This window comes from Thunnus maccoyii, chromosome 1, assembly GCF_910596095.1.
Source record: "Thunnus maccoyii chromosome 1, fThuMac1.1, whole genome shotgun sequence".
Lineage (NCBI taxonomy): Eukaryota > Metazoa > Chordata > Actinopteri > Scombriformes > Scombridae > Thunnus > Thunnus maccoyii.
Window position 1 is genome coordinate 8,093,652 of NC_056533.1, and position 9,009 is coordinate 8,102,660.

Genomic DNA, 9,009 nt, shown 5'->3' on the forward strand with positions numbered 1-9,009 from the left:
ATCTTCACCTCCCTGGTGCAGGAAAAAAAAAAAAACCCTCCTCTCCCTTCTTGCTTTTGTATTGTGGGCTGAGTCGATCCTGCAGGCAAATCTGTGGAGTTGTTCCTTCTTGACAATGAGATGCTGTGTTCCAATGTATATGAATAAAACAATATCAAGACATCAATCATGGGACACGGCACTTGATAGCATTGTTTTGTGTATCTGTGCTGCATCCCAGGGAAGCTTGTCACTAGATTTCTTTTTCATATTTCATATTTAAAAACAAAAATAACACAGGATTAATACAAATGCATCATTTACCATGACATGAGTGATGTCAAATAGCTGGGAGTCAGACACAGTGACAGTTGAGGTTTCTGTGGCAGACCAGTGTGCTGATCGAGCTCGGCGGTGACAGTGAAAAAGACTCCAAAACATGACCAGTACAGTGCTGACTTGTGGAGGATGGACGTGGCGCTCGCAAATTGCCAACCTGAATTGAAGGCTTGTGTGGCATGAAAACAAAGCGACAACTGTCTACAAACGACATGGTAAACAATTAAGACTGGTATATTTTCCATTTGGCTTGACATGGCTAAATCTGAATGGAAAGACTGCGGCATTGAATTAGCAAGTTGTGAAGAGATGAATTTAAAGTTTGGCCTTAGGGTTGGTTGTGTATAATGTAGTGCAGTGACTTAACATCTCTGACCTACATTTGTTTTTAGCTGTTTCTAGCACATCTTCATACAACTCAGTGTTCCCACACCGTCAGTCACATTGCCTGCCACTGTTTGACAATCAGCTGATAGGGTTTCAACATTTAGCATATTTCTCTGCCTGTTGATACACAAAGTGCAGCATGCCAACAAGACCAAATGGAGCCTAGCCAGAGGAAATATCAAAAACACAGTAATAAACTACCGTCAGAACAAGCCTTAATTTACCAAAGATAATTTCTTTGTGTAGAATGCTGAGATATTAGTGAGTTCTGACAGGGCTTCTCCTGAGGATATGAATGATGATCGAAAGGAAAGATTCACAACGGGATCAAGAGACAATAAAAGCAGTTTATTCTCAAGTGAGTATTTTGTTTTTTAAGAAAGCTGAAACATGGAGATCAGATTCCTCACAGATGGATCTGTTTATTTTAATCCTTACTGAATGCCAGTGGAGCAGCAAGCATGTCTGAATGCAGTTGTTTGGGGTGGGTCCTGAGTCCTGACCTCCACTCTTGTATATGGAAGGTGGCAGTGGTCACAAATATGAAAACTTTACATTTTTTGATCAAAGTAATGCTTGAAATAGGTGTCGTATACCTCCTTTTGTCTGCCAACTTAAGTAAAATAAACTGAATGTCTTCCATTGCAAGCAGTGCAAGAAAGGTATGAGAATTACATGACATTGACACCTGAGGCAGGAAGTACTTTGAAATTAAACTAGTGTGGTGCAAGGGGGTGACTGTTTACATCTCAATCCTGTCCCCCTAGAAATTACATTTATATACTAATTTGCAATAGCAACTACATTTTTAGAGAAACATACTGCCATCTAATTAGAATAAGTTTTTAATGAACGTTCATACTGAACATATCTCCAAAACACTGTAAAACTTTTTTTTCCCCAACAATATCTGTTCTTCCAATGCAATGTGTGATTATAAAAAGTACAGCATGATTCATGTTTTTTATGGTTATGTTTGCTAAAGATCAATTTCGGTCAATGGAAAAAGTCAACAGTGACGAGACACCGCTTATTAACATTTAACCAAAACCACATCTTTGTCTAATCTTAACCAAAGCGCTTCTGTTCATATTAGATTACTTTATCGTGCAAGTTGTAAAATCTTGTCTCATAGTATCGTAAACTGCTGAGACCAAGTGAGGGAACCAGACTGTCTGTCAAAAAGATGAGTCATTTCAGGCCCGCTCCTTACAGGATGGTGGTTGTAATGCACAATTACGAGGAAGAAGAACAGATACAGTATCTACATTTTCCTTTCCATTGTTTTGGTGTTTCAGTGGAGATGATAAGCTTTTAGAGAAGAATCTGAAACAGCTAGTGTGGGCAGAATCCCACTGGACATGTAAACTGTGTTTTCATATGTATAATTCATGTCTTTAACATGTAACCTTTGTGACAGTTTTGTATTCATTATATGAAATGTTATATGTTTACTGTGTCAGGGGAGATATTCTGTATCATATGATTTAGGCGGTTTGTCTCTGCTGGAGGGCACATCTGAAAGTCATGTTTTAGAACAAGAGAAATGTGTCTTTTTTTCTCATCTGTAAATCACTGTAACACTCTGAGCCGAGGCAGCTGTAAAAGCACACTTAACAGATGAGTTCTCAATTAAGATTCCACAGCCAATTCACTCCCAGTTAAACACCAGCACCGAGACACTAAAAGACCTATGAACGTTAAGATACTGTGTGAAAAACATCATGTTGACCGTATTTCATCTAGTCATTACTTTGCCGTTCGCCCTTTTTCATGTTAAGTACCCGACATAAAATCAGACATGTTTTAATTCAGATTTAAGGAGCATTCAGAAGATGTTCAGTGAGTTATTGTTGGACAGAAACTTTGAGGATTTAGGAGTTTCCTGCATTGTGGGAGGTTTTCTCTCTCTACTGGTTTGGGCTGAATGTGATTTAATATCAGTATCAAAGAGACAGAGAACTGAGGCTCATCATGCACACTACAGCCAAGTTAACCAGAGGTCTATCCCACAATCTTTCATTGAGTAGACTAATGATGGTAATATAACCATCAATGTGATAATGATACATTATTCCTGTTTCTACAAGAGCAAGCAAGCCCTAAACTAACTTGCAGGTGGGGCAAGTTTAAAAAGGAACATTGGTGTAATTTTGTTTTTCTATCCCCTTTAAGTAATATGAAGCTACGATGTAGCCAGAATAAGCTTTCACCCCCTAAAAGCCATTGTTCTGTAAAATGCTGTACACAATCAGCTGACAGGGACTACAGTGTATCTGCTGCTTTGATGTAACTTAATCCAACTTTTTAAATATAGCATGTTTTACTTTTTGTCCTAACATGACTTAATAATGCCAGAATCGCTACAGCTGCAACCATATCAAAAGCAGCTATTTTCTGCTGAATTTAATGTGAAGAGATAATTATCTCTCCAGTTAGACATTCCCTCCCACTGCGCTAAAAGTTATGTTCTATTGACCGTTCCCAGGGAACATTTTCCCAGTGAAAAGATGTTCCAAAAAGGTTCAAAAGTGAAAGTTTGTGAAAGAAACTATTTGAAGACATTGATTAAATGTTCACATTTAGACCATATTTCACCAAGATTTGTAATACTGGCTTTCAACTGAGAAATTTGGATGTGGTTTCTTAGTTAGGCTCTAAAATGATGATGGGCTATTATTTGCACACTGTAGAGGATGAATATGGGGTTCCCACGCCAGGTCTCAAACCCCAGTCTCCAAGACCACAGATGACTGTGCTGAACACTCAGCCAAAGCTCAGCTCCACCAGACCTCGCTAACCTCCCCTGTAACCTTACTACACTACAAGTCCCAACCTGTACACTGTAATTTGACATGGGTTTTTTTTTTCTTCCCGAAAACAAATAATTTTTAAAATATTTGTACGAAATAAATATTCGTAAAGATCCACTATTGGTGCTTTTTCAATGGTAACGCTGGAAGACAAGCAAGACAGAAGATTAGGCTTTATTGTTTGTATTTCAAACGGTTTCACTTTAACGTTACAAGAGAAAAAGCTTTTCAGATCTAATGTGTTTGGTGAATGTAATGCTATCGTCTGGCTGGGGTTTCTGGACTGTAACTTTCCCCAAATAGAGCAGAACAGAGCTGCTAATGTTAGCATGTACTCTAGTCATATTAAGGACCAACTATCATGCGGAAATACTACACAGGGAATGTGCTAGTTGAGAACAGGGCTATTTTTTCATGTAATTTAAAATTTTTGTTTTAAATTTTTTCACATAACCTATAAGCCTAATGTAAATGCTAATGGCTGTACGTTAACGCTGGGTTACTACTATTACACTAGTTAGTCAGACATGCTAACTTTTGTAGCTTATGTTAGAGCAGACAAACACTGTTCAGTCCATCCCAAATATATTTGCTATTTGTGTTGAGGGTAATAAAAAGAAACCAGCATCCAAACTCTTTATATATCACATTGCATTGTATCGAAAAAAAAAAGTAATAAATTAAGTTAAGATGAGATGAATTGTATATATGCCCTTCTCAAACACTGCAAAGATGTTTCATTTTTTGGGACTGACAAACAAGACACAATTTAACTTTTACTAAATACTTTTACTTGCTGCTGATCAGAGCACTCAACATGATGTTAGTGAAGGCAGCAGTATGTCTCTCTGAGCTGAGAACAATAGGAGCCTCTGACTTCTAAAGGATGAGATGAACTTGACAGTAACAGCTTCTGACTGTGACAGGTACACTGGTGGCTTTACAGACTTTTCATGGTTTCTCATCTGCGCTCCTGCCCACAAAGAAGCTGCGTGTCAGCGCAACCAAACACCAGCAACAGTAAATAATGACAACACGAGCAACCGCCACGCACATGAGCTCATCTTTGACAAGTCCCACCCACCGTACAGCGGAGTGGCGGGGAGCTTCAGAGTGGTGACATGGCTCTTCTAGTCATCTGTTACAATAGAGGCCTAACTCGTTTCGTCTGATCACACCGACCACTTTCAACTGCTGCCTGGGCCACAGGAAGCCAGTCATCATCAGTGTGCAAGTGTGTGTATGTGTGTGTGTGCGTGAGTAGTGTGTGTGTGTGTGTGTGTGTGTGTATGTGTGTGTGTGTGAGTGTGAGTGTGAGTGTGTGTGTGTGTGTGTGTGTGTGTGTGTGTGTGTGTGTGTGTTGGGCAGGGGAAGGGGTCTCTTGTCTCTCGATTTTCCGCCCTGATTGGAGTGAATGAGTGGCCATTCTGTTGCTCAGCTGAGTCTCTCCACCTCTCTTTTTCTTTGAGTTCACAGTAGGGAGGCAAAATGACACACTCTTACAGCTCTAGACGTGACATCATCTCAAGCCTGATGCTTGTTTACATGCCAAGGATGCACACTACGCTGCAGATTGTCATTATTGGAAAAAGATTTTGTTTATTAGAAATGTAATACCAGGAAAGATGATAAAGATGTTGCTTTTATGCTTTATCAGTTTTGACTGATTTTTGATGCCTTCTCCACAGCAAAAGGCCTTTGACTTGTCATAGCAGAAAAAGCACAGGTGTGATTAATAACATAAATGATCCCAGTGTCTCAGAAAGCCAGGACCGACTCTGGAACTGAAACAGTTAATGAACCATAATTTACATTATTAATTATACCTGTGCTTTTCTGGCTTTGACCTTACAGTTACAAGTTTTATTTTTTTCAATCTGTTGAGTGATTTATTCAAACCAATATTTTAATCCAAATCAAACTTTTGACCATAAAATTAGTTTTTCAGAACAGCTAAATATATAGGCTACCATGCTTATTTCAAAATTCCTAAATCCCCCAAATTCCTAAAAAGTCATATATCAAGAGAAAATATGTATAATCTTTATACACTAGGAATGATGCAAATAAACAAGAAATTGTGAATTTTAGGTGCAAATTTCACACACCACATGTATTAACATATCTAATATGTGCACATATAGGTTCTATTAAATCACTCAGCGCAATAAAATGGAGCCAACATCAACTGATGATAACTTGGTCCTGATTCTTATAAATGAAAGTGAAAATGATAATGAAAATATATTTTTGTGCATCACAGTCTGAGTAAAGCTCTACCATGGCCATTTTCTGACCTACTTGAGGAAGTCCGCAGGAGAGTTTTTTGTGCCTAAACCTAATTTTAATCTAAACCATGACCTTTGAGATAACGTTGCCAAAGAAGTTAATGGGAAGGATTGGCGTATCACCTGCATGCAAAATTGGACTTTGGCATATGCACTGCATGCAATTGTAAATAAGGCTGTGTAAAGTCATGTTATTTGTACGCATATCGTAGAGACCAGGTTGTAAATACCCAGGCCCAATACTCTTCTATCCATCTGGATTAAAACAGTTGTGATATTGATACACGCTACGACAATAAACAAAGTAGCAAACAAGAGCAATCACACCATCTGCCATGTTGAAAGTTTTAGTGTCCAGTAAACTGGATTGTGATTGGTCAGATGCATTCCTATGTTTCAGACAAACAGTTGAAAAAACAGATTCATTAATTTATTGTCAGGATATTGTTTCAGAAAATATTAGTAACGTCAGGAAAAAATTGCATGAATATTTCAAAGACTTTTACAATTGGCAGGAGAAGGTTTTCAGTCAGAGGTGTACACAGAAACTCAAGATTTTGAAGCTATAATGGCTCACTTTTTGTTTCTTAGTCATCCATGACGCAGCAGAGATGTGTGCATAGTAATCTGTTACACTTAATCTTTAACTCACAGGTTTTAAGTGTAAGGAAGAGAGGTTTCAAACAGACTGAGCTCAGCTGAGTGTGTCCCAAAGTCCGCATAAAGCGGACCTGTTTGTGTAACTCATAAGCTCAAGTTTCAAGTTTAAGATATATCTCACAGTGCTCAAATGCATTACATCCAAGAGAACAAGGAATTCTCTTTCAAATCAGTGCTCTTCCTTTCAACTAAGCTGCCGCCTGCAGCAACCCTTATTAAATTACTGTATACATCAAGGCATGCTGGGTCTTGATGGTGAACACTTTGGAGTGAGTGTGTGTGTGCTTCACAGAGTTCACAAATCTTTACAGATTTGTTTTCACTGTAACCAAGGATTGAGTTTAAATATGCTAGATTTCCACCTAATATCTCTTCAAATCCCTGTGAAAATTATGACTCAGTCATCGCTCGGGGTAATGACTGTTTACACTCTGTTTTACAGCATGGTTTTTTTAACAATCAATCTGTTCAGTGGGAGTGTTAATGCCCAGACTCGTATCCCTTGCCCGGAGTCTTTTGCTAATTTTCTTTAGCAAAGAACGGATACAATAATGAGCCTTTGCAAAGTCCTTGGCCTGAAAACGTGGAACAGATATTCCATGTAAAAGTTCTGCTAAAGGTGGAGGGCCAACAGTGAGAGGTTACATGGATTGAGGGTGCTCTGGCAAGCGTGTCCGCTCACATCCTCCCACACACCAGCACCAAACATCAAACCATGCAATTTTCATCATCTCAGACACGGAAACACACACATACAGGCATTACTTTCCCCAGTCTCCAACATCTACCCTGCTATACCACACAGGCGGATATGTGCCATAGAAGAATGAACATTTTTAGCACACATACATGAGAGCAAACATCTCTAGTACACATAAATATACATTATATGCATTTTTGAAACAGAGCAAACACAGGAGTCACAAAAGTCAGTTACAAGAACACATAATGAATAGGTTGCTCATAACAACATTGCCATTTTTTTATTATGTTGCATTCAAATTTATGCATTAATACATTTTTATCACTTGTAATGGGGGCTCTGATTTTGATGTCCTTCCTAGGCACAATGTGGTGTGGACCACCTGGGAAACCATCAAATGTAAGTGTGAAGTTCTATAGCTCTCCACATGCCCTTTAATAAGAGGAATCCCTGCATCTGCTTCAAGTATCTGTGTTTTGCACACATACACACACACACTGACACAGACTTACATTCATTTCCTTCCCTAACCCTAACCCTAACCCTAACCATAACCACTACTTGCCTAATCCTAAACCTTACCCTAACCTTAACCACTGACCCAACAATCAGCTTTTTCCCAATTGGGGACACGGCTTTTGTCCTCATTTGGACAAGCCGTCCCCAATTAACTGGTCTTTAGTCTGAAATTTGTCCCCGAAAGTAGCATATGACAGACACAGACACGTGAACACACACACACACACACACACACACATACACACACACACACACACAAACAAATATGCCATATTTGCCAAATTGAAGAGAACTCATTTGCAGAAACTCAAACCAAACAAAAAGCCGCCATTTTCTGGCATTTCTTATCTTAGATTACAAATTGGACACTGTGCCAACACAACAAAACACAATGTGACTATTTCTGTGCACTGACTGACTGACAAGAAATCATAAAAAAAACATGAGACAAAAGTCATTAGCTAATATCTATATTCTGCTCTAAGTCCTATTGTCTTGCAGTGTATTATCTGGGCTGATCTTCATCATCCTTATTTATAAATTCTAATTGAAGCTCATTTATGTGTGTGATTAGATTTCTGCTAATAAATCACGTGCACTCCCAGAAGTTCCTCATGTTAGCCACTATTCAGCATGTGACTATGTGTGTGTGTCACACAGCATCACCGATAGGTGTGGTTGGATGTGGTCAGAAGTGTTTTCTGTTGGGGTGCCCTGTAACCCTACTGACACATACCACATAACTAAAGTTTGATTATGGACATTTGTTGCATGTCATACCCCTCTCCCTTGTTTCCTGAGTTTCAGCTGTAAAATAAAAAGGCAAAAAAAAGAAAGTGTGCTCTGTTGCACCTGTAACCATACACAATAGTGATGTCACAGTGTACTGACACACACCAGAGTACAGTCCTACATCACTGCAGTAAGGTGGGATATATGTATATATACACTGCTAACATAGCTTAAACAATTTGTAAAATCAATTGCAAGCTGGTAAAATGATCTAACATTTTTACAGTAGATACAGTATGTAGAGTCTATGCAACATAATAACATTTCATACTCTCCACTACCTATGTATAAACATAAACACACATGTGCACACACAAAAAATACAAACCTTATAGTTCCTGACAGCATTTGATTACGCTGATGACTCACAAAAATGTACGTACAAACGTGGATTTAATGAGTGAGACACAACAAACTTTTGATCAATATATGCATGAGCATTGTATATAAACGCGCACGCACACACACACACAGCAGTCTCCCGCTCTGTTCATGCTTGACACTGCTGCAGCTCTTGAAGGCAACTATG